Raw genomic sequence first — 27,127 nt, forward strand, 5'->3', positions numbered from 1 at the left:
CACCAGTGGTCCATTTATTCCTTTAAAGCAAAAAACAAAAACACCCATCACCCTCTTGCCCTTTGTATCACCCTGTTCTTTCTTTTTTTTTTTTTTTTTGGTGTGTGAATTGTCTTTAAAATGAAACCAGTATCTGAACAGCAGCTTCAGGGATATTTTATGAAGGGGAGAATGCAGTGAATAGTCTCCTTGCCTGCCTGCTCTCTGGCTCCTTCGCTAGTTGTGTACTGGTTCCAATTTTCTTTCACTCAGGTATGTGCTGAAGAATCTGCTTTTAAAGAGAAAAGTAATGCCAATACCACTTCAAAATTTTGTCTGTTTTTTCCTTGATATGAACACACACGTTGCATCTAGTCCACAGCTATCACAGGGGATTGCATCAGAGTCCCTCTTGCAATCTGATTGACTACTGCTTCAGCAACAATTTTTGTGGTATTGCTTGTCGACTGGGCAAACCATTGTACTACATTGGCAAGAAATTTTCCAGTTTCTGGCTTAACCTTGAGGCTTGTTTGTACCTGACTTATGCTTGTGCTGACCTTGTCCTTTAGTTTAAAAACTTTCCTTTGCTACTGAACGTGTTCTTGCTCTGTGACAGATGCCATCATCTACGCTGACATGCAGCAAACTTCATCGGTATTCTCCTCTTCGTTTTCAAGATGCTTTCGTTTTTGTGTGCATCCCCCCGTGTATATGCACACACAGGTTAAAAAAAAAAAAAAACAAAACAAACTAAAACAACAACAAAAAAAGTACATATCTCAGGAGAAACCCTTTGAAAATGCATTAGTAACACTACAGCCTCATTTTTCCCCTTTCTGTTTGACTTTTTGACTTTAGCCCCTTTTCTTATTTGAGTATCTTACATTAAGTTTTATTTTCTCTCACTGAATTTGTCATTTCCCGTGTAACATCAGTTGTGTTTTCTGATAGCCAGATAAATTAGGTGTACCGCATTTTGTTTAGAGAAATCTGGTGTTTTATTTGCAAAACATACTGGGAAAATGTGGCACCAATTATTGCTGGTTAACCCAAGTTGTGTTTTATCCTGCTTTTTTCACTTTCTTTCAGGTCTCTAATTACCTGCCTTTTGAAATGTTTTAAAACATTTCATTACTCCTGAGATCAAATCAGCCAACATTTAGATAACAAAATTAGTTTTTCCTTTTCCTTAAACAGACATTTGCATTTGCTATTCTGTAATCCTCTGGTACCAGTCTAACTTGATATATTTGCAATCAGACCCACAGTAATCACACCCCAAAAGAATTTTTGAAAGTTTTCTGGGACCCTGGGCTGTAGTGCACCAAATATGTCGGAACTGTGCTTCCTCTTTGGTCATAGATTGTCTCATGTCCATCTTCACTTCCTTGGGCATGCTTCCTTCATCCCACCCCTCTCGGTACTCTTGCCCTCGCTGAAGACTGAAGCAAACTATCTGCTTAGTTTTGGGTGATTTATTCATGCATTTAGCAGCCCCATTCCCCTCCTGTTTGCTCATAAGGCTTGAGAACCCTTTTTACCCAATTCCCATACTGCAAAAGGAAACGAAACTTTGTCATCTGTCATTTTATTCTTAAGCTGCTTATTCTCTACCCATCAGCCTTTTTTTGCCATTTCTTTTGAGCTTGTTGCTTATACCCCCCCATCTGTGTGGAACAGCTCTATATGCAGCTAGGTGTGGACTCCTTCTTTCAACAGGTTTTGCTCTTGTGATTAAGATCTGCATTCCGGATAGCTTTTACAGCTTTGTGTAAGGGAAATGCCAAGTTTTTCCTTAACAGAAAAGCAAACGAGTAAATTTGCCTTTTGTGCGTGTGCATACATGTGTATCTGTATATTTAGACCACGCATATTGCAGAGGTCTAAAATAAAAACAGTTTAGCCCAAATGTGTTACAAATAAATAGAAATGATTTGGGAACAGAGGGCATTTATGGTCCACGTAGTGCTGCATAGCTTGTCTGTTTAAAGTTACCTTTCTCCTGCTTGTGAAAATGCTAAACTGGCAGAAGGTCATCAACTTATTCTTAAGAATATGAACTGCAGGTTTAATTAGTTGGAAGCAATGAGCTTACATGGCAGAGGAGCAGTTCTCAGGATGTTCCTTGGGAAGTTAATACACTGCAGATTGCACCTTTGAAGCATGGATGTGCAGAAAGCCTCCAGTGAAAATGCGTTCCTAATTGCCACCAGCACTAGTTAACAGGTTGTCTAAGCAATTTAATGGCCCAACTTCAGAATAGCTTTAATGTATTCTTGTCACCCCATGTGAATAAATTGATATACTGATTAAGATAAAACTGCCTCGTTATTCAAATATTGATAGTAGCTTTTTTGTATGTTATCTTTCTTCCTATTTTTATATCCGTTTGTACTGCTATGCATATTCATATCGTTGGCCACTCAGTGGGAATAAAGGACCTCAAGAAGGTCTGCTTTTTCCTCACCAGGGAAGCAAATATTTGGTAACTTCGGATGAGTGAAAGATAACAGGTTACTTTATTTTCATAAAGAATGAAGACTCCATAATTTAGGATTATTTTGAAGCAATGCATACCTTGCCAGCAGGCTTTTGAGACAGTGGCGTAATCAGTAGTATTTGGCTGTGTTCCATAATACATATATTTTGCTTAGAAACTTGGGTTCAGCATATTACAAATGATCTGTTTTGGTGGTTTGAGCATTCAGTTAAAAATATGAGGACAGAATTTGTAATCAGCGCATAGTCTTCGCAGCCACAGGCCTCAGTGGTTATTTACTAAATTGTGGGTTTTGTCTCTCCACTCATGATGTTGTAGTGTCAAGGCTGGTTGTCACTGGTGGTTGTTTTCATTTGGTGGTGACCTTCCTCGTCCTAGAGACAGAGGTTCTACACTGCAGAGTCAGCCTTGAACAGCCTTTCATTTCAGCTTGGATTTATAGGCTTTGGTTCCCTCCATCCCCCGTCATGACATGTGGCAAATGCCATTACTAGCCCTTAAACAGAATCTGTTTTACACAGGAAGGACAAATCAGTCACAGTGAAGCGTGGCTTTCAAGAAGATGAATGTGGTCATAGAAAACTACTTGAACTCGTGGTTCAGTTTGTTTATTTTGGGGGGGTTGGGGGACAAGTTGTATACTTTGTGTGTTGTACGTTATATTAGTTATATATTGCCGAGTGCCTTATTTGCACTGAACATACGAAATTCAATATTTGTTACTTACGTTTTATTGAGGTTCTAACCGAAATGGAAGATGTTTTGTCCCCAGTGTTTTTTGAGTGCAGAAGGATCTCTAACTCAGCTGATAAAATGGTTGATAATGATAAACAAAAAACAAGTGAGTATCACAAATTAAATCTGCAAATTTAAGGAGCAATAATATAAGAGTATGTTCATAGAAACAAGCAGTTCCTTAGATTGCCTTGGTAAAGATGCAGCCTTTTGTTAAGGTAGCTAGAAATCTTGGTGAATGTAGTTCTGGTTGACCGTGCAGTGAAAATGAGTGGTCAAAACTTGTCCTTCCTAGGCTGGATGGACCTTAGCTGTATGTAGCTAAAGACCTGTGTGTTTAGGCAATGTGGCAATAGCTGGAAAAAAAAACACAAGAGGATTTCAAAGGGTTATGTGAGTTCTTCCTTCATGATTACTGCAATGATTTCTTTTCTTGGAGAAAATGGCAATAATGTAGATGACTTCTTAATTCTTCTGCCACAACTTGCTGATTTTTAAGATTATATGTTACATTACATAGTACTAGTTAAGGTTCAGGTTTGGAAGCACTGTACTTACTTCTCCAAAGTACTGAAGTATTTGTTCCTTTAAAAAGACTCCTGCAGTAACTACCACCATTTATCTTTATTTGCTTTCTGCCTAAAGGGATTTTTCAGTAGTTAGAGAACTAACTAGCTGTACTTTTAAGTTGATGATTTCCCACTCTCCTCTTCCCTTGATTGCTTGTTGTATTTCTTTGTTGCATCTTGTCTATATTAGATCATAATTTCTTCAAGACAGGAACTATATGGTGGAGAATCCAGGATCATGGGGTATGATCTTGGTTTAGGGCCTTCAGGCAGTATTAAAATACAAATAACTATGCTTGAAAGATTGTTAACATATGATCTAAGCTGTTACAGGGCAGCAGTTTACATTCTGTTTGAGCTTAGCAATATACAGTCAAGTTTAAACAAGTTGGAAGCTGACAGTCATTAGTTTTAGTGCTTGCTCTATGGCTTATCTGCTTCTTGAGTCTTAACCAAGCTCTGTTATCAGAAAATGGAGCATAAACAGGTATGCTAATACATTTATTTGGGGATTTTAGTTGCAGGTAGGCCAGATCATTGCAATGTTTCCAGTAGCAGTTTTTGCACTGTAATATGGTTCTTCACAGCATGATTTCATATGCAGAATATACAGTAGTGCACATTCAGATGCTATAAAAGCAGTAGCTCTTTATTTGGGGGAAAAATAAACCCAGAAGACATTAATTTCTTCATGGGGTAAGTATTTAAAAATTGGGCCACAATATTCCATTTTATGCACACGTTAAAATGTAGTATTCAGTTGCACTATTGCATTCTGTTTCTCAGATGATCAGATAATGTAATTTTTAATAACTTGTCAACTACCGGTGAGATGTAGCTGTGTGCAATTTGAATAGGCTCCATGAAAGTCTGCAAAGTGGAAAAATGCACAATAAAATATCTGTGCAACATATGACACATTATTTAACATCATAAAGTGTTGTAATGCTGAAAATTTACAGCTGTCTATAAGCCATGTTAATAGGATGCTAAGTTGTCGTTGTAGTGAATGTACCTTACAGGAGAGCCCCTTCGTTGAGCTGCAGCAGTTTGAGCTTCCTCACTTTGATCTGTGGTGGATGCCAGGCTGAGCACGCTGCCGAGCACCTGAGGAATCACGGCACATCAAGCTTCTTGCACTTTAATTCATTTCTGTGTCCTCTGATGTCGCAGTGATTACAAGTACAATGAAAAAAAACTGAACAGAATTGAACAGCCTCTGCTGGTACAGCCAGTTGCCCTTTGTCAAAAGTCCATTTTCTGTTGGTTGAAAGGTTGTCTTATCAGGAATTAAATTTTCCAGCTGCGGAAACCATCTGACTAGAAATTGAAGAGAAATGGAAGGTTAGGGTTAATCGAACTGTTTAAAAATAATAATAATAATAAAAAAGGCATAAAAGCACACTGTTGGCTTTCCAATGGAAGGAGGTGGGTCATCACCTGATTTGCACTGGAAGTGTTCGGTATGCTGAACATTACCTAAGAAATTACTGTTTGACAAATTTTTATGCTGCGTAGGATTGTGTGAAATCATAAACAGGAGACCGATTAAGGGATATCTAAAGCTGGATTTTTATGTGAAATTTAATTTAAAGTTCTGTAAAATGGACAGCGCTACTAAAATGCAATTTTTTTCGTGCAACACTAAATGTGTCTTTATGGTGAACCTAATTGGTTTGGAGATAAGTGGCTGACTTTTAGTGTTGGTGAGAAGGTAGGATTGTTACCCAACAAAGCTGCTGGAGCAGCAGTGAGCATAAAAACCCTGGGGAGGGACGGGGCGTTTTGGGCTGAGGGTTTCAGGACAGAGGCCCCCTTGGCCTGCTGAGCAGCAGCCCACCATGGTAGGACACCTGAGACCTGTGATGGCAGCAAGTGTTAACCCTGCTTTTTTTTTGTCCCTCTTTTGGTGGATTATCAGCCAGCAGAGGGTAAATGGGATGGGAGAAATAAGTGCAAAATGAAGGAAATGGGACAGGCCAGGGAGCAAGTGACAGGTTGGACCAGATCCTGGGAGGACAAAGAGTTGATGAAACATGCAGGGATTTTCTGAGGGATCAAGGGATCTGTCTCGGTTGACTTTATTGCATGGTACCTCCCACATTGGTGGTTCACTTCTGGGTAAAAACAAGGTGCTTTGGGGGTCTTGCTTTGTTTGGATCTATGGGAGCTGCTGCCATTGAACACGTGACCAATGTCTTGGCCTCACTGGATTTTCTTGCTGTGGTTGGAAAGTTGACCTGTGGTGGTGGTGGTTGGTGGTTGGTGGTGGTTGTTTTCTAGCATGATTGGAAGCTTTTAAAATCAAGGGGCTTTTAGGAATATGGTTTGGTTGTTTTTAAGATAAGCTTCCTACCTAGGGTTACTCTGGGGAGCCTGTGCTATAGAAGAGCACCAGTTAATTTCTGGTTTTCGTGTGCACAACCTGTTGGGATGAGGTGCACCTGGGACTGACTGACATTGTAGACAGTCTGTGTTTTCTGTCTGTGCTAGTGGGGTTTTAAAATTTATTTATTTTTTAATACCCCCTTACATCTCCTGAAAGACTGGGAATAGGTTAAAGCAAGCTGGGTGACAATCAGCAGCCATGAAACAAGTCAATAAATGGGTGATCTCTGAGCAAGGGTTGTATTTGAGGACAGACTGCTCCAAAATGAAGAACAGAAGAGGAGGGGTGGTTAGGCACAGATTACTGATGTTTTGGGAGAGATCATCTTCTTCCCAGTGTCCTGACAGGAGCTTGTCCTGCCCCAATCCCAAAATACTAAGGAAGAGGGAATTACCTCCCCCTTGGAAACTCCTCTGGTGACTAGGGGTGCTTCTGTGACACCTTTTAGACTTCTATCCCAGGTGTAAATTTCTGAGTGCCTGTAGAAACTATTCACTTTTATTTAAGTATGGAATTACATATTAAAAGATAACTTGATGGAATGTCACACCATATTTATATATAATATATATAATTTTCTAAATGTGATTCACGTGGGGTCTGAATACAGCTGTAAAATTAACCAGGTAGATAGCTGAATAGGTTAGCATGAATTTATGCATTGTCACAATTAAAATGAATCAAATTTTGGGAAACTAGGTTGTTAAAGCTTGATTTTTGTTTCAAAACCCCGAGCAATCCTGGCTATTATTGAAAAAGCAAGAAGTAATAGGGCCCTGAGAGATTTTCAGTGAGTACATCAGCAGCATGTTTCCAGGTGAAATCCTCCCAGAATGTGAGCTGTGTCTTGGTGCTACTCTGTTATTGCCCCTTTGTTGGCTATCAGAAGAAATTACAGGCAGTGTTCATGAGTAGTTTGAAGTGATCTGACAAAATCTATGGAGAGAGATCGTAGGGTCCAGAGTATTACTTCGGCCTTGCATTGTGCCTAGGTTGGGCTCTTTCATTGATAAATTTTCTTTTTAATAAGTAGTTCACTTCTGGAAATTATTTTTCCCAATTTGTGCAACTGGTTATTGGCAGTTCAAAAATTAGGTGAAACTAATATAAAATACTGAAGGTTAATATCCAGAAAGTCTCTTTGTTAGCAGAGAAGAAATAGAGTTAAAGTAAGTGTGACTTTAAGTGTCTAAAGGGGGAAAAATTACATGAATTTCAGTAGCAACACTATGATAGGCTGTATTTGGTACGAGGGACTTAGTGTGTTATCTTCTTGCTCAGTATTGATTACTGGTGGTGGATGTGTGGAGCCTCTTACAGTAATGTGAAATTTTTCAAAAATTGGTATTGTCACTTATTGTCATTCTGTGGCACCTGTTGAGCAAGGAGCCGTGTCTGCCTGTGCTGGACTTTTGGAGTAATTCAGGAATTTTGCATGTGGAGTGTATGCACCATGTAGTTCGCTGCTTTGTGTAAAGTAACGTGAGGTCACTGAGGATGATGAAAGCTGAGCAGGAGACAGCAATAGCACAGGCAAAAAGCATTCTACAACCTCCCGTAGTGCAGTGGTTAGTAACTTACATGCTACTCAATTCACGCTTCCCTTGGATGAGAGTTTGAGTTTCAAGCTTGTTTAAAGTTTGAAAAAGAAGTCATTTTTAGTTTCCTACAGTCTCTGCTGAAGTAGACTACTTTCAGGTTATTTCCCAAAAGTACAGGGCAGTTTGTATGTTGTGAAATTGTTTTTCTACCATTGTTATTAGACGTTGCTTGTATTCAATAAGTAGATCTATGTACATGAACAGAAATAAGTTCCCTAAAATACTGCATTGCAATTTATTTTGAACTTGCATTGGTCTTTTAGATAAAATAGTGAGTTTGGTGAAAAACTTCTTGTCAGTGAGGTTATTCAAAAAAAAATCTATTAAATACTGCTGTGCTGTAGATCATGGTCTTTTTTGTATCTAGTGTATTATTACGATTATGAAATAACATTCTGAAGCAAATAGCACATATTTGGGGTGTTTTCTGCATTTGTCTATATTGAGTCTGTACCTTGTTAGAATGGTGGGCTGAAAGACCAGAAGTCTTGTTTTTTTCCCTCCATACAATTCCTGTATGTTTATGCAGGATTTTAGAAAACATGCTCCAAGACGCATGCAAAGTGCTGTTAAGTCTGCTGCCATAATGCAGTCTAAGGAGTTTACTTCAAAAGCAGCCTTTTGTTACAAAAGAAATTGGTTGCAGTGAAAAGGCATAAATATTGAGGAGATATTTTTCTGGATAGGTACCGGGAGGAAGCCTTTCTACCTTCTACTGTTTTGAACTACACTGTTCTGATTGTAGGAGTAAATAACAGTAAGCAAATGTGATGCAGAATGTAGAATTACCCTCTTGCAGACAAAAACAGAGATTAGCCCCATATGAGTAAGGTAGTGCGACCACAGCATTGAATGTAGTTTTACAAAAAGTAGAAGGAAAAAAAAAAAGGTGAATAAAATGTAGGATTAATACGTGTATGCAGGCCAATTAGCAGAAGTTATTAATGAAAGAGAGTCGTGCTTTGCAAATGTGTTGGTGCCCATGAAGGTGGCTATGTGGCTGATGGTCTGGTTGGGTTTCCATGGGGTTGTGGTGTGGGAAGGGACTTTTGGCCAAAACAAGTTAATGTTTGTCTTCCATTGAATAAAAGCAGATACTGTCTTTTGTTTTCTTTATGTGCCTGAAAAGAAACAAAGGTAGGAACATGCAGCTGGAGCTTTGGTCTTCCCTGGGGTGGGTGTTCTTATGTGCCCATCATGGCTGGGGAGCAGAGCATGCACCCGATGGGCCCAAGGTGGGAGGTGCTGCCCTGGGCTTTGAATATTCACTCTGATCTGCGTGTTCTGTGCAGTCACAACCCAAATATTAAATTACTTTTTTTTTTTTTATGCTGTTGTTGAATGCTTCCCTTCACAATGCAGACAAATTGCTGTTGGCAGAGCTATTGTCTTTGGCTCGGTTACTCTGGGGATATATCCTACAGATGTCTATTGTAGAGCATTGAGCAAAATTCTGAGTGGTCTTCTCTTTCAAACAATGCAAAAGCATTTAATTTTGTTTTGTTGTATTTAATTAATATAAATACACACAGAGGCTTGAGCAATTTCTGTATATTTAAATATATATTTATATAAAGATTAAACAATTGGAGGGGAAAAAAATTATAGTGCACAAACTTATAATACAAAATGTATAAAGTCAAGTTAATAGGATGCTAAAAATTCAGGGGAAAAATCACCTCAAATGTTTCAAAGTGTATCTTTAGATCCATTGTCCATTAGATTCTGTGCCCTCAGGACAAAAATTGGCTTAAATATTTAAAAGCTTGTCTTTAGATCCATTGCCCTTTAGATCCCATGCCCTCCATCTTCATTACTTTATCTTCACATTTGTATTTTGAAATATTTAGCTAATTATATTTTAATGTTGTCTCACTGAAAATTGAGTTGTATTGTGCACACAGGTCCTATTTTTTCCTCTATATGTGGCTGTATAACTTGCATAAGAGTTCTGCATGCCTATTTGATGGAATATTACTATTTTTGTTTAACAGCTTTATTAGATTAGAGGGTGACGGTTATTTTGTTAACGTTTTTTTAAGCTGTTCATAAAAGACATGGTTGCCGTTCTGCACGGCTTTTAATATTACAGGTTACACAAATTATCAAACAAAGGCGAAAAGAAAGGAAAAAGCCAAATCCATAAACTGTTTTCTGGGTGATTTGATTGCTTAATCTGTTTGCAAGCAAAAGCTTCCTACCCCCTGCTGCCGAGTCACATTTTCCACACGTTTTGGCAAGCAGCGAGGTGATGTTGGCCTCTTACCCTGCTAGCGATCTCAGGGCATAGTGGTTCTTCTTGTCAAAGGGTTTTATTTAGTTTTGTCATAGAAAACAATGAATTCAGTTTCCACAGTCATCAGCTGCTCTGTAGAAGCAGGTGATGCTGGGGAGACGATGGTCAGCAGGCTCTGGGGCCTGGTCCCTGTTCTCCTGCCATGGCCTCGCAGAGGCCTCTGAGCCAAACCTCTGCTGGGGGTAGGAGGACGGGTGTTTAGGAAACTCTGGGTGAAATACTGGAGGTCTTCTCAGTGTAAATACTGTCAGCAGAGATCAGAACATCTCACCCTTCGGTGTCAGGTAGTGGCACATGTTGAGATCTAAGTGGTGTATCTGCATATTTCAACAAAATATGTTGCCTCTCTCGCCTTCACATTCACTTTCTACTTTCATTGGCAGACAGATTGCTTTTTATGTCCTTTCCGTGCACATTATGCCAGAAGGTTCCTTTGCAGAAAATAAATTTATAGTCGCTAGCTGATAAAGGTCTTCCTGCAGCGGTCTTGCAGAAACATTTTCAGAGCCATCCTTCCCACTGCCGTGTCATTGCTCGAACATCTCTGAGCACCGGAGGTGACAGGCAGCCTACCTGCAGGATTTTCCCTCTGTTTCCGTGGTAATTTTCCAGACCAAGTCAAGGAGAAACTGAAATTTGTAAACGGAGAATTCTTGATTAACTTGTTCCAAACTGTGCTGCTTACTTGAGCTATGTGGTCTCATAAAAATGCTTTTTCAGGTAGGAGCTTTCAGGTTTATTTGATTACGGGAGGCCTTTGTGTGTATGTGTGCTCATATGCGTGTGTGTGCTCGTACGTATTTACTTTTCAAAACTGACGTTCAACCAAAGAACAAATTACTTGTGTTCACGATGGGTTTGGTGTGGTTGGATGCCAACAAGAGCTTTACCTGTTCTGCAGTTAGCAGTACTGAAGTGATCGCATGTTTTGATAACATTTCTTTTAGGTTTTGCAGAACCATAATCGGTTTTATGTATGTAAGCTATTCAAGTTATTTAACAGTCTCTCAAATCTGCCATTTTACATGCTTCATTCTTTGTGAATAGAGGTAGGCAAATGAAAAGTAGCCTAGCAATCAGAAATTGTTCTTCACAAAAGGTTAGTAGAGAAGTAGGGATGTGAAAGTACTTTTAAATAGCAGGTGTAGTCTTTGACATGATTTAAAAAAAAAAAAGGCAACATTTTTGTCTCACGTTCCATTAAATTAAAAAAAATAAAATAAATCTTTGAAAATTAAATCTGCTGTTGTCTCCTCTGTTGCAGCATTCTGAACAATACGAGCTGAGTTCTTGTAGTTTGTTGAATTCCAGCTCTTAATATTTTTGCAGGAACAGAATATTATCTAATACTAAAGCAAGAGTTGCCTATGCAGTTATTGTGTTAATGTGGATAGAAGAAAGGGCTTTAAGATTTTCTTGAGGCTTATCCAGTAGCAAGATGTATTGAGATGACTTGCATATCTTAATAGCAAATTTTTCATCTTGTTAATAAGGAGGAAATGTAAAGAATATTATCAAAATAGTCTGTCTGACATGCAGAAAATGTTAAACTTTATCACATTGCACCAAAAATAAACTAATTTATAGCCGCACAAAAAAGATTATGCCTTGTGTTTGCCTGCTATAAATTTGATATATTCCTGTAGTAATTACAGCCGTTGATTTGGTAAAAGTTGAAAACATTTTTTTCCCCAAGCAGAACAAGACTTTGTGTTCCCATTGCTACTGCATTGCAACACTTTGAACTTACTTAGCAGACATGACAAAAGGTTTTAATTAAAATACTAGCAAGATAAAAAGAAAAAATAAAATCATTTGTCTGCATTAGCTTTGTGCATTTCTCATAATTCTTTAATTCTTGTAATAAAGGAAAAATACCATGACTGAGATAAGAGGTTGTCCTCCCTCCTCACTCCCCTCATCAGCAAAAGGTTGTGCCAGAGTTTCAGGATGTTTTGCTAATTCAGCAGTGCGCTCTGGAGGACTATGAGATGTTGTTGCTTGTTGGTACAGGGATGAGTAGGAGGTACTTGGGCGGCTTTGTTCACCATCAGGAGCATGATCCGTGGGATGTTCTGGGGTACACTGAAATGCATCCAAGTACCCGAGGCTTTCCAGCTCCCAGGTAATTGGAAAATAACTCATTCTTGCTCAACGCTTGAGTGTTTGTCTTAAACTGTACAAAATCACAAAAATGTGGTGGTATAAATGCAAGCATTTCTCCTGGTTGCTAGAAATGTGGTTACTTGTTAAAAAGTCAGCTCTGTGTGGAAGATGTCACGAACTGTGGGTTGAATCCAACATCTGATAGAAGTTGAATAGTTATTTACTGACAAATAAGTGAGCATCTTCTCACCCCTTTGTTCTTCTTGGTAATGGAGCACTGGCAGGTTGTTTTAACAGTGAAATATTTTGACTCTGGTGTGACAGTGTCTTCCTACAGTACCATGGTGGCAGTAACATGTGAGTGAAGGTTTTAATACATGCTCACATGAAAATTCTCAGCTTTACCCCATCTGAACAGTCTGAAATTAAAGAATGTCAGTTACAAAATAGAGTAGCTAAAGGACTTTCAGGAATTTTTCTGCAAAATCCATGGTGAATTGTGGATTAAGAGCTCCCTAAACTCTTGGCTAAAAATAGAGACCGTTCTCCGAGTTCATTAAGTCTTTCAACTACTTTTTCTTTTCTGTTTTTTTTCTGCTTTCTAATAAATATCTAATTCTCTGAAACATGATTTAAATAATGATGTAAATCAAGCAGAAACTTTGATGTAAATCAGTCACTTTGATCTTGCTTTGTTACATTTCTCAAAGGAGAGGTTAATTATTAGTAGTTTGGTAATTATTAGATTGCCTTGATTTCCCGCTAAGTACAGCTTTTACAGCAAGGTAGCACCTTTTGTCAACAAATCTCCATTATAAGCATATGTTATAATTGTCTAAATATGCCAAATAAGCATTCAAATACTTCATGCTCATATTTTTGGTAGTCAAATGTTCACTTAATGTGCGTTGAGTGCTAAATATATACTTGCGTTGATGTCAAATTCTTACCATTCAAAATTTGAATTCAGTTAAAATATATGAAATGATATTAAATTGTTAACTTCATTTTCCTTAAGTGTACTGGATAGCTATATAAAAGCAAACTTGCTGCATTTTGCTTTTGGAGTTGGTAAGGTTGTGCTTTCAAGGTTCAAAACAGTTACGGTATTAACTCTGTTAATACTGAAAAATGTTGTTGGCCCTTGAAGTTTTTGTAAATAGTAGATCTCTTCCTCTTGTTCTTTGTTTACTCCTAGACTGGAAAATGAAAGCAAATCTTCATGCTATGTTATTTCTTAATTGATTTCTTATTTTGAGCAAATCAAATCATTGAATTGAAGTAACTGAATAAGCTGAAATTATGAAAAAAGCTATTTCTACATTAGCCAAAAGGTCAATCAGTATTTAGAGTTGGTTTAGTGCATTACTTTCGGATGGCTAGCTGGGTGATTTGACTCTTGAAGGCACTGGAAACAAACATAGTTGTTTCTTTTGTAGCATTTATTAAGTTTAAATGCTTTTAATATGCAGAACACTAAAATGAATCTATGCTTATAAATGTTTTAGGAATTTAGAAACAAACTTAATTTTATTAGGAAAGTACTTTATGAGATGATATTTAAATATATGTTAAAAGTAAACATTTATTCCACTTCTCAAGGAAAAACCCTCAACAATGTGGAAAGACGTATTCATGCATATGAGTTTTTCATTCAGTGTCCCTTGTGTAAAGGCACATTCAAAGACTACAAGAAATTTCAATTTCTTAGAATTTTTCTTGTAATCACAATTAATGAGTATCCAAAGTTGGTCGTTGTGGTTACTGTACTATTTGGTACTGCTGATACACTTCTAAATACGTAATGGTAATAAAGCCTGTATAATTGAAGTGGAAATCTGTGCTGTAATGTGTTGGTTATGTTTTGTCGCGTTCTATTCTCTGTCAGTTTCAGAAGGCAAATATTTCAGTGCCTGATGTTACAAAGGTGGATTTGCAAAGCAAAATGGATATGTGATGCATTTATTTTACTATTATCAATATATTCATTTTTTGGGTGCTTTATTCACATATATAAAATTGAAATAGTGGCAGTTCTAAGGCAGGATACATTTTGGCTTATTTTCCTAAGCAAAACATGGAGTATTTGTATTATAAATAACTTTGGAGAGTGCTCTTTATTTTAACAGTTTCTGTTATAGCAAATCACTCATTGTGGGTTATAACTCATGATAATTCTGATACAGGTGTGGGGAAGGCTCTCTTTTCCTTCAAAATACGCTTGTCTAGATTTTGTAAGTATACCCATCTCTGTTTAATATGCATCTGCAGTAGATGCTCCATATTAATGGATGTGTGATATAATACGTTCATCTGTTTTCACTTTAAACACCTGAATGTTTTATTTTTAAACAGCAGCTTACCTTTAGTCAGTTGGCAGAGCTTGGATATTCCTCCTCTGAAAGATTCTTGTTATTCCAGCTCTCCTCTGTGATGGTAGCATTGCCGCTACTGAAAGGAAAGCCTTGTGGGCTCACACAGTTTATTTTACTTTTTTTCCCCCCTACCTTTTTAAAAAGAAAAAATTAGGTTTGTAGAGATGTTAACACAGCTTGATCATATTTAGAATGAGGGTTTGCTGGTGGTAATTGTTTATCAGTTTGGATGTTGCTGCTAATTCTCCAATGTTAATGCATTCTTACGGTTCTTTGGGCTTTGTGTCAAAAACCTTGTAGAGCGACAGATAAACATCAGCTCCTCAGTGTAATGGAGGACACGTTTCAGGCAACACTAATGTGAACCTAATCTAATAGTTCCTCTGAAATTTTCTTTCATGCTGTTTATTGCTTTTCTTGGATTTATGCTGTAGCAAGATTTTAACACTAGCTACTTGAGGATTATCCTGTTGTGGTAGAGTGTGATATGAAAATTGCAATGGGTTGAAAAGGGGAAAAAAACACCCACAAACAAAGAACAAAACCTGTCCATTCCATATTGTAGCGTTATTGTTTTAACATTTGTTTCTCATAACATAAAAGCCTTTTTTCCATTACAGTCAGAATTTGGTGTCCTATGGAGCGAGCCATTGGGCAACCAAAGAAGGCTGGGAGCCAGTAACCTTCAAAGAGCAATCCTAGTCCAGACTTCTACAGCTACTCAGTGGCACTCTTGCAGGTTCCACAATATCATTGTTTGGATGTTTTGTTACCTCATAGTCACTTCTGTACTCCCCCAGTCCTAGAGGTGTTCTGGTTTTCTGGTGGTGGCTATGTACGGGTGTGGCCTTCCATTGTTCTGGAGAACTTTAGTTCTCTAGACTCCCTTAATGTTGGCTTTGTACAGGAGTCTACTTGATGTGCAGTTAAAATTCTGCAAAAGAGGAGTTTGGGAACCTTTGAGCAGGGCTCAGAGAGCGCTTCTTTCTGATTCATCCTGACTAAGCATGCTCTGTTCCTTTACGTTTTTCCAAGCTAGCTGAGTATCAGCACAGATTTTTCTCAGACAACACTGTTACTATGTGCTTATAAAATGTGGAGAGCTCAGATTTTGAGATTGTGTATAGAATGAAATATTCCTTTTGGTTTGTGCTTGGCAGACTCAAAGGTTGAGGTAGCTGTTTGAGGTATGGATGCTTTGAATGAGACTGGAGGCACATTGCTCAAACACACTATCACCAATGCCAGATATCCAAAGTACAAGTACATGCACAGTAGGCTGATATGTAATAATTTGTTTGTTCTTATAAAGAATAACTCTAATTCCTAATAATTAGATACTTTTAATTCCTAAGACATACATGTCTTTATCCCTTTGATTACTCATGAGCTAATGGTATTTTGTATGTCTGTCATCCTTGTCGCCCTGTTCCTCAAACCTCATTTAAGCCCTTGGAGGCTCCATTTGCATTATGGGCTTATTTAAAAGCTCAGTACTCACGGATGGGGGAGCAGAGGTGCTACAAGGCAACCTGTATTAGAAGGATGGTTCTGAATTTGTCTCCTGTAGCACTCTGATGAAGATAAGAGGATGAGTGTGTATCACAAATACTATAGTGTGTGTATATAGTGTATAGAAAACACTATAGGAATTATCTTGTTATAGTTAAAATGTAGCAAGTGAAACATAGGCAGGAACCACATGGGCATCAGAAGTAAAATTTGTGGTCAAACCTTCTATTTCCCAAGGCAAAATAAAATGCCTACTGAATATCCCAACTGGGTGAAAGAACCAAATTTAGTAGGCATCTTCAGCTGGTGACCTGATAGAAGTTTTTATATCCTTTTGACTTTCTAGACATTTGTGGCATTTTTTGTTGTTGTTGTTGTTGTTGTTGTTGTTTTTTTTCCATTGCCAAGGGATCCTCAAAGATGATAAAAACATATAAGCAATGTTCCTAGGTTTCACACACTTGGGAGTCGTAAAGGTGTTATTTCTCCTTTGAAGCTTCATAACTTATTCATCAAAATTAGTCATGTTTAGCTTCATAGATAAGAGAGATTGTTCAGAATTGGGGCATCATAGGAGATGTTTTATGGTGTGTGGTATCTGTGCTTTGTGACCCAAACTTGTTTGACTTGCTGCTGAGAACCTAGAGTGATACTTTTCTATAAAAGACTACCAAGAAACCTAGTATCAACTCCTTTCTTTTTTATATACGTATTTTTTTCAGGAAAAAAAAGCTACAAAACGTTAGGCAAATACACGTGTTTACTCCAGTAGTCCTGTTTTGGCCAAGGAAATCTTGCATAATGGTGATCTTTTAGTTGGTGCTGAGTGCTCTTCTGCCTTCAGTCTCAAAGGCGTCTGCAACTAGAAGGGTCACCAGCACATCAAGATGCAGATACTTAGTGTACCTGCCTCGTTATACTGGGCCTTATTTACCTTAATCCAAGCAGGAAATACCTAAGTCCTCCAGCTCTGGAAATGCTCAGATGACTCAGCGTGGTAAAGGACCTTGTCCAGTGATGCCAAAAGGAAGGATATGTTGTTCCTGCCCCGGTGGCGTACATTTTCTAACTTCCCTTAGCATGTGCTGATGCTGCATTATGGAGCTTAGAAACTCCAAAGTCCACGTAGTCTGTTAGTTGGCATTCTTGCTGCAGTAGGCAGGAGCAGGGTTTCTTCTCAGCTGCATGCCTGGGATTTTTTGAGTGCAGACCTTTTAAGCACTTTTGAAGCACATGGGATTCCTCTCTAAAATCATGCCTTGGTTCTCCACGGCCTAACTAGCCCTTCATTTGTATCATGCATTTTGTTGTCTTTTATGTTTTGTAGACATTGAAGACTGAAGTGATTGCTGAGCTGAGAGGTCCCTTGTGACCCAGAATTGCATTTTCCATAGAGATAAACTGGCACTTGAAATCATAAAAGATGGATTTTTTTTTTGAATTGTTCTTTCCTTCTGCCCAGCTCCTTTTTTTTAACACTTTGGAGAAGCTAGGATATTCTTTATATACCCACGAAGTTATTGAATATATTAATATACAGTTTGGAAAACAAACTCACTTTGTACTTCAGTATCAAAGCAAAAAAAAAAAAAAAGCCTTAAAATTAACGCTATCTGCATAGCTAAGACTAGGATAGCTTGCTGCAAATCAAATGTTTCTTCATCTTCTTAAATTTTCTCACTGATTTGCAGAATATCAACTTGGTTCTCCATTTATTATACAACATAAAATTTTTGCAAGCCAGATGCTCACCAAAGGTAACATTAGACACTGAGCAAATAATTGTTTTCTGTCACACTGCATTAGTAACTGGGAAGAAAGTGTTTCCTAATTTGTATTTGTGCAGTACTAAATATAGCTCTAGCACAGCTTAACTTCAGCTTTAGCCATTCATGTCCCTGAGAAATTCAGCACCATGTTTGTCATTTACTGAGGAAATGATTTTAGACATTCTTCTGTGCTTCTTGCACTCCCATTTGTGAGTTTTATAGTCTTGGGAACTTGACTATGAGGCTAACCACATTCACAGAACATCCTGATAATCCTGGGTTATTGCTGTCTGCAGGGACTATTGCAGAGCATTTTTTTCCTCGTAGGAGTCACAGGATAGCAAGCCTTGGTCTCAACTCCCTCATTCAGCATTTAACAAGGAGCAGGTAGTATATAGATTTAATTTTCCAGCAAAAACTGCTCTCATTCTTCCACCTTAAATATGTTATTTATCACCTGTGCTACTCTGTAGCTGTTCTCATGTCATGCCATCAGCTCTACTGATCATAAATAACTTGTTAAGAAGTATTCAGATTGGACGGTACTGGAGAAAATCACGCTGTTACCCTGTAAGGAAAATCTGATGATGTAGATAGGAGTGTTGAATAGATGGTGTCTTCCACAGGGAAGTGTACTAGCTGATTTCTGTGCCTTGGGTTTGTAGAGAGACCAAGATGGTACTTAGTCATTTACCTCTGTCACTTCTTCAGCCTTAAGTGTGCTGCCAGCTCATGCATGTCGTCATTGCTCTGCCCAGCTTCTCATGTTATGGGTGATGCATGTAATTAGGAGGAGGAGGCAACAGGCCTGCTGTTGCTGGTGGGAAGGAGGAATCCTGTGTACCTGGTGCTAGCTGTCTGCCTACACCTGTATCTCTTACCTTCAAAGAGATCACTTCCTCAAAGGATGCAGAAATCTAAAGAAAATTGCCTAGGTTTATAACAGCTTTCCTCTTGGCAGACTGAGATTTATTTATACTGCTGTTTGCTACACCGTAGGATGTGACAGGCAATTCCTTGTGTCTGCACTCTGTCTCAAACGTGAGTGATCGCTGGAAATACGAGCGATTGCATTAGAAACTTTCCTCCCTCCAGTGGGGAGAGTTTGAGCTTGAACTCTCCCCTCATTGAGGTCTTTGAAGTTTGGGTCTTCAAAACTGTTCTCCACTCCCACCAGTGCAGTCATCATCCTTGCCTTCTGAGACGGGCTGGACCAGGCTCCCTTCAGAGGCCATTAAAGCTGTTTGTTTCATCCTCCGGAGAGGTCAGTGGAGAACGACACAAGTAAGTAATTATTCCCTGACTCTCCTCCAGCAGCTGAGCGAGCTGTGGAAGTTGTGTGACTTGAAACATCATTAAAACTCTGGGCAGCGTGGAGTGGCTGTGAGCCTCGGCAGCGAGGAATCCTTGTGCACACAGCGGAGGGGAGGGCTGAGGAACAGGTGGTATTTAGAAGCTAATTAATATTTGTGAATAACAACGTGCTATTGGTAAGAAAACAAATCACTCTGCATCTGAGTATTTATGGTGATGACTTTCAAAGCTGCTTGGATTGCGCAGTCTTTTTCCAGCTGTTGCATCTCCTCTTGTGCCACAACGCTTCACGCTGGGGTGAAAGCCTTCTGTGCTGCACGTGGCTGGGCTGAGCAGAGCGTGCAAGTTGAGGAGAATATTCTCAACAGTTGAATATTAGTGGGCCATGAGGCCCCAAATGTTTTTAAGCATTCTTTGCTGGTAGAGCAAGCCATGCAATTTATTTAGCCTGAGATTTCATCCCATTAAGAGCCAAGCCATGCACAGAGATAATGCTATGTTTGAAGAGAAAGCAGGTGTTAAAGGTTGTTCTCCCTCTTAATGTTGTGTGCGAGTGTTTTACAGTAGATCAAACTTGCCTAATGTAATCTTCATAATGCTTTCATTTAAAATGCTCCCTGTGGTTTGTATTTGTGGAACTGAAAGAGCAGACTCTACTTTGTAGCTTGGTGGGGCGGGGTGTTCGATTGAACATATGTTCGCACTGCCGTTTGGGAAAGATAATAGGTTTTTAACCTCTGTCAGTGTTAGACCGAGGTATTTATGGAGCTCTATTAAAGCTGTGCCTAGGCAGCTAACCTTGCCATACAGGTTTTTCGCAATTTGCCGTTTTCTTTTGATAAGTTGTGGATTTTCTTGGCCTCTGACTGCGCCTCTTGCTGTGTCAATCAGCACGGGAGCTTACGAAGGAGCAAGGAATTCCTTGCTGTTGTCAGCGCTGCGTAAAATGCTTGTGGCTACTGCTATTGTGTGTTCAGTAAACATTGTCATGTAGATTAAAAAAGCAGCTTTTCAGAGTTTCAGAAAATGTTGCGTGTTCCCTTCTGGGCTTGATGCACAGAAGCAGGGAAGCTGGCAGACTGGCAGCAGTGCTCACGCTTTCAGCTGCTGCAGTTCCTGGGTCCGGCTGCAGGTGCAGGGCATGTGCATCAGCTGCAGGGCACGGCCGATGGCTGCTGGATGCACACAGGGAGGCTGCAGCCTGGCTGCTGCTGTAGGCCCCCAGCTTAACACGGGAGGGGGAAGCGTTGTGTGTCTTCAGAGTTTGTTTTAACGGGGGAAGGTGTAATTTAGCGTGCTGAAATCCTACTGGTATGCCATAGCTTCCATCACTTCAGGCTTCTAACAATGTAAATTGCCATGGTGGAGACTGCAGTGTGTTCACAGAGGAGTTTATCTCCAGTGAACTGCCATTACCACTTTCGTCACTGCTGATTAAATTTTTCTGTTAATGTTTAATCCTAAATAGCAAATGCCTAATGTTTATATGCCCTCTCTGGATAAGCAGAACATCCGTTTTATAAAGTTGTCTATGACATCCAAAGTGGAATCTGTGTATAATTTTAAATACATCCGAATCAGACAAACAGATGCAAAGAAATTTAGACCTTAAGTAATTACTTGAACATGAGCACAGAGCGCACCCTGTTATGGGAGGGTTTTCTGGGGATCTTAAAGTGCACATTAAGTGGTGTATGACGGAGTATTGTCTGACCTTATCTTTGCTCTCTGTCTCTATCTTAATACTTCCAGTGTAGAAGAGGCTTTTGGTGGCATGTTTCCTCTGCCTTTTTTAGCAGTAGTGCCACTGGAGTGTGTAGCTGAGAATAGCTGACTTGAACTGTCCCATAGACATAAATGCAGAACCTACTTCAGCATTTGGAAGGAGTCCTGAGTGAAGTAAGTTCATGTGTACCCTATGGACAATTGCAATTACGTTTGTTAGAACTATAGAAAACTCCACAAGGTTTCCAAAGAGTAAGTACAATAGAAATGCATAAAAAGTGGTATCATAGTTAGCAGCAGAGACTGATACTTGTAAGGGAGGAAATTAATATAAATTGTTGGCTTACAGAAATTTCAAGCGTTTTTATGCATTTAATAAAGGGTTGCCGTTTAAGTAGCTTAAGCATCCTTCTGTGTAGATAACGTGTCCTGGGATTTAACAAACCACTTACTGCTGGATGGATTCCACTCAGATGTGATTGCCATTCTTGCAACAAAGACTAGCTGATGAAGAGAGTGAAAAGAGCCAGTGCTGAAATGGTCATCACATTAGTATGAGGAAAGGGGGAGAACAGGTTTGTGTCATCTTTCTTCTGTAAATGTAGTATGTTAGAGTCTTGGTCATGGGCAAGATGTGTTACATAAAACAGAATCAAAATATTTTTTCTACCCACAAAACTGCCTGGGCCAAGTTGTCTCAACTTGGGGGAGGTGTTAGCTGGACATAGACCATCTGGGCAGAGACAGGAGCTGGCAGGACAAACCCTGATGTGTTGGAGGCACCACACAGCAGCAGCCCAGCTAGAGCCAGGTTTTTGGTGGGCATGACTGGAAAGAAAAGCATCCAGGTAGATGTGTGAGTGCTTGAAAGAGAGAGGGCTTCCCTCAAATCCCAGGGAGCCTGGCAGAAAGTACCAGGATGCTTTTCTAAAACTCAGACCTGAGGGATTGAGACCGGCAACATGGGATAGCTCAGGGTGGGAGTGGGTGACCTGATGCTGAATGAGAGATGCTCGGGTGTGCAAATTGGGACCCTGCGTGAGAGAGAGGTGGTGCGGGACACCTTAAGATATTGCGTAGATGAGAGAGCTTGCTGGGACAGAAGAAAGAGGGACATGGTCAAAGATAGGAAAAACATATTGAGGAGCATTGTGAATAGATACAGGCAGGGTAAGACCTCAGTGTTTAAAACAGGAACACGTTCTGAATGACTGCAGCGAATGCTGCGAATGTGTGCCAGAAGTAAATATAGTAGAGTAAGCACTGCTACAGAGTCATTGAAGTCAATGCTGCATAACATAAAATTGCATAATATATTTATTTGTGAAGGTTGTTTTAAATGGATCCGAGTCCTTGGAAAGGTGACTGTGTTCTGGCTCCCTAGTCTGAGGTTTCCGATGTGTCCGACCGGGCGGCAGGCTGCCAGCAGAGGCCTGAGCTCGCGCTTGCCTGACCTGCTCGCAGGCTGCATGCGCCCCCAGAGTAAAAAAGGAAAGGGTTTTTTGTTGGCCTTGTCTGCTCAGGTTGGAGTGGGAGGGTAGATGTGGGTGTACAGAAATGCAAAGGGCAGTGAGCTGGCAGCTCATCTCAGCCCCACGTCAGGCCTCGGTGCTGGTGTTCCTCCTGGCTGGCACCAGCCGTGTGGTGGCACCGCAGCCGCCAGGGGCCTGGACTTCAGGGCACTGTCATGCTCTGAAATCAGAGTACCGAAAATGTTTATAAAATGAGTACTTTGTAAATGGTAAAGATTAAATAACACATTTTACACATTTGCATAATTTTGAATTGTTTATCCTTCTGAGGACTGCAGTCACTTGGCTCATTTTAAAGAACGTTTAAGAACTTAACCAAGCCAAGCTGGAGCTGTTGCTTCCAGAGCAGAGCTGGCACTGAAGAGAAAGGTGTGTTTCTGGGGAGACCACGTGTGTTCCTTGTAGCCTCCCTCGCACGGTGAGCTGGGCTCAGAGCACGGCATGAGGCAGGTGGGAGCCATGGCTGGTGCTGAGGGGAGACAGGAGATCTTTGGCAAAGAGCTTGGGAGCCGGCGCGGTGGAAGTAAGCCGTGTCTCCGTGCTGATAGCATGCAGGGTCATGACCGCGGGAGGACTGCTGGAGAGAAACTTTTCTCTAAGCTGGGTAGCGGAGGGGGTTACCGGCTGGAAATGCTGGAGAAACATGCTTTACTTGGCACAGTCACAAGGTGACAGTCAGCCAAAATCATGATGCCATGCGAAAGACAGTGAGGTGGGTTAAACAAAGCAAGTGGATAACCTTAAGGTTGGAAGGGCCATCTGAGAGAAAACTGAAAGAACTTGCTTGGTCTGGGCGGTAAAACGAGTCCTGACAGGGAAGTGGCATAATTCAGTTTTATCGGCAGGGAAATAAAATTCAGGGATAGAGAAAAGCTGTTTAAGCTACAGGATCAATGTTGGCCTGAAAACAAATGGGTAAAAACTATTCAAGAATAAACGTTAGGCTCAAAATTAGCAGTTTTTCTGCCTGTGGGAGGAATTAGGTCCTAGAGTGTGCATCAGACAGGGGAGGCAGGGAGGAGCGCTGTCCATATGCTGGGGCTCAGTCGCATTATCACGGTTCTTCGAGGTGGCTCTGGTCACACAGCACTGAGCTAATGATTTGTGACGGAAACCCCTGTCCCCGTGTCCCTCCACATCCGCGTGTGGTGATGGGTCACCATGATGGCACCATGTCGGGGTAGGAACGGGGCAATTGGTCCCTGCTGTCCTGGGTTTAAAACTGTCTGGGTGGGAATACATGCTAAAACTAACTGCTTTTTCCCCAGGATGGAGAATTGTGTCATTAAGTGAAGCTTTAACCTTTACTGTTTAGTCTGTGAATTTCTCTGCTCTTACAATCATTTATGACACTTATTTTTATGTTTGTTTTTTTCCTAGGTATTTTTATGGCCTCTGTCACAGTAGCGTCTCAGCGTCTCACAGGCATTTATGGATTTATTCTGAGAACGTTCCTGTGAGGTAGGGAAACGTTATTACCTGCGTTTTACAGACTGGGAGCTGAGGCACAGCGAGATAAAGGTTGCAGGAGGAGTCTGTAGCACAGCCAGCAGTCAAACTCTGATTGCTAGCAACTTGTTTATTGTCCTAATCACAAACCCAGCTACTGGGTTTTGGCTTTTTTCCTTTTTTTTTTTTTTTTTTTTTTTTTCTTTTTTTTTCTTTTTTTTTTCCTGTAGAAACAGTCTGCAAGGGGCTTGGAGGACCTGTGGAAAATATGATTAGGGCTCCTGGTGTCCTTTTTTAACTTTGTTACTTGTGAGTTGACATGCCTTTCTAAAAATATCAGCAGATCTGTTTATGTTAAATGATTAACATGTTTAGACTTTCAACAGATAAGCTGTCATGCTTTTTTTTTTTTTTTTTGAGTCAGTAACTCCTTTATCCTACCTGTCTAGGCTTGTTGAATTCTTACCCTGCCTAAGCTAATGCCATCCCAATCACCTAAAGCAATGCCAAGAATTTCATCATCCATGCAAAGATCGGATTCATGTCAAGACAGGTGTAAAGTTTCTCAAGCACATTTATGTATAATTACTGTTTAACTTTATTTTTCAAAGGTCTTTCCAAGCCAGTTAAAATGTTCACCTTTGAGCTCCCAGATTCTCCCAGAAATTGGATTTCAGTGCCTGATTAGTGATGCTGATCCCTTTCAAAAGTATTGCAAAGTTCCTGACACGTGTGTGCGCACTGAATTGTAATGTACATCATAAAATCAAATATGAATAACAGCTTGAAAAATATGCTTTTTTCTTCAAATAAGTAACTCTTAAGATAGGTCTTCCTTGAGCCCTTCTTTCACCTCAAGTTGGTATTTAAAGTGTGACTTTTACTGCCTAAGGAATTTTCGTAGAGCTACAGAAACACTACAAATTATGAAGACACAAGCAGGCTCTCACAATTAAATATTTTTATTGTCTATTAAAATAAGCAACATTATTAAAATGATAACATTGCAAAGAAATATTTAATGCCATCTTCTAATTTTGCACTCTTTATTATACACACACTGAATTATATTTATGCTCTGTATTAATGTATATTACATGTCTTTGTGTCCCCAAGAATGAAACCCTAATGACTCATGAACTGTCTCAAAGTGTACTAAATAAGATTAAAGAGCTGGCCAGTGACCTTAACAGTCAATTAGGCTATGCATTACTCAACCCAGTATTTGTGGAGCACAGAAGGGAAGCAAAAACTCATTAGCTGAGATGCTGATACTTGAAACAAACAAGATTTCTCTAAAACCAGGAACAAGTCTTGTTGTTTACATGAAGATTAGAGCACTTTACAGTAGATACATGTTTGTGTATGTGTGGCTGGAAGTCCTACAGTGTGGTCCTGCGAGAGTGAAGAAAGCCTGCTGGAAGAGTGCAAGGGAAGAGCTTTTGGGTTGGAAGAGATTCTGCTGGGCACAGGTGGCATTGGTCAGGCACTGGTGGGTGCTGTAGGAGATGGTGCTCAGGTGGTGGGATGTGCCACCTGGGGTGTTTCAGCAGTCTGTTTCACGGAAACAACAGAGCAGAACTTGTTGGCATGGCACACTGAGTGCATTTCCTCAGAGCTGAGCCCTGTTTTTTGTATGGGAGAGCAAGCGGAAAGGCTGTGTGTGTGTGCCGACTGCAGAGCAGTGTGTGAAGACCATGTCCCCATCTCACACAGGTCAGGAGAAGGGGAAGACAAAGAGCAGCAATGATGTTACATGGGAGCTGAGATAGCAGCTGTGGTCACGCCAGCCAAACAGTGGTCCTCAAAGGCTGCTCAGTTTCCTAGCCTTTCTTTTCCAGTATGTTCAATTTTCAGCTGACCCTGAGAAGGTCTTCCATCATTCTTAATGTAAACTCAGGTTTTAGGAAATAAAAGATGACAGACTTGGCCCGTACAAAATGCTGCTGAAAGTGCATTTTGAGTGGCATGCAATAACATCTTTTAAAGTAAATCAAATTTTTTCAACATAAATTGGGCAGAATCTCACTGATCTAGGTCACAGTTTATCTGTAGGGGTTCTTTTCAAATAATTTCCTTAATAAAGTCCATCTCATCTAGGGGGGGACGGGAGAACCTGGAAAAAAAACAGTGTATTTTTGCTGTTCCAATGAATGGTAGAAGAAGGAAAAGAAAGCTTTTTCAATCGTGTCAGGCTGAATCTAATGCATCAAGGAATGATTTTGTAGGAGAAACCCTGAAGATAAACTGTAACCTAGATTAGCAGAATTCAGATTAGGTTTTCGGGAGTTTGGAGACTGCGGTACATCCTGAAGCAGTCTTGACATTCATTTAAACTAAAATTGTTGTATGGTTGCTCTTTCAAGAACATAAAAAATATGTTAAGTTTCCATTTAAGTGTTATAGTTGCAAAATTTATTAATTTCAATCTGCTTGAAAAGATTAAAAACAACAACAAAAAAACAACCACCCACAACTTAGTATTTTCCACTTGAACTAGCTATTGCTAGGAAAATATTATCTTTGCAATTATGGTTTGGGGATTTTTTTTTTTTTTTTACATTCAACATTGCCATTGAAAGTTGGACATTGGGATTGCAGTTAAAAGTGGGGCTTCGGCGTGATTAGTGTTCTTTATTCTGACTTGAAAGCATAAAGCAATTGTCATCAGGTAACCTTGTCCTCTTAAAATTGTTCAAATCTTTCTATTTTTGAACTTATTTGCATTTTGGAATATGTGATGCTATGTTCTAATTTAAAGGCTTTTCAGTAATATGGGTTATGTTTTTCTACAAAATGCTGGCACAAAGCTCATGTGATTCAAAGTGATTTGGTTGTGTTATGCCACATTGGCAGGAGCTCAGTGCTTAATGCAAAACAAGGAGGTGCCGTTATTTCTCGCTGCAGTGTGTTTGCTGGCTGTACGCTAAATGACGGCCTCCAAAGGGCATTGGCTGAATCCGTTGGCATGGGTCAGCATCCTTTATATAGGACTGTCTATAGTTTTTTGGACGTAGAGTCTTTAAAAGGTCCTTTTATCTTACAAATGAGTGGAGTGCTTTAATAGATTGGTGCCCAGAGGGCATGCCTGTTAGCGATTTACCTGCCTTCATGCTGTGTCTTGGAGAATGCATGTGGAGAGGGAAGGGTGCGGCTTAAAGCTACAAATTTGGATGAGTAAAACTTGTTTCTGCTTTGAAGTTGTATGCTTTAGCTGTTCTACATGGGTATATGTTTTCAGAAATGTATTTATGAAAAACAGCGTCAACAGAT

General features: G+C 39.8%; 1 protein-coding gene across 14 annotated transcripts in view; it reads left to right on the top strand.

The window, feature by feature from the left end:
- The window catches only part of PTPRF (protein tyrosine phosphatase receptor type F), a 364,428-nt gene that overhangs the window by 66,723 nt on the left and 270,578 nt on the right, over positions 1–27,127 (top strand). For all 14 annotated transcript variants that reach the window (XM_084527751.1, XM_084527753.1, XM_084527745.1 and 11 more), the window contains exon 2: positions 23,786–23,866. The gene's annotated coding sequence lies outside the window, so the exon portion shown is untranslated. The remainder of the gene's footprint in view (positions 1–23,785; positions 23,867–27,127) is intronic.

Source organism: Aythya ferina (assembly GCF_964211825.1).
Source record: "Aythya ferina genome assembly, chromosome: 8".
Taxonomy (NCBI): Eukaryota; Metazoa; Chordata; class Aves; order Anseriformes; family Anatidae; genus Aythya; species Aythya ferina.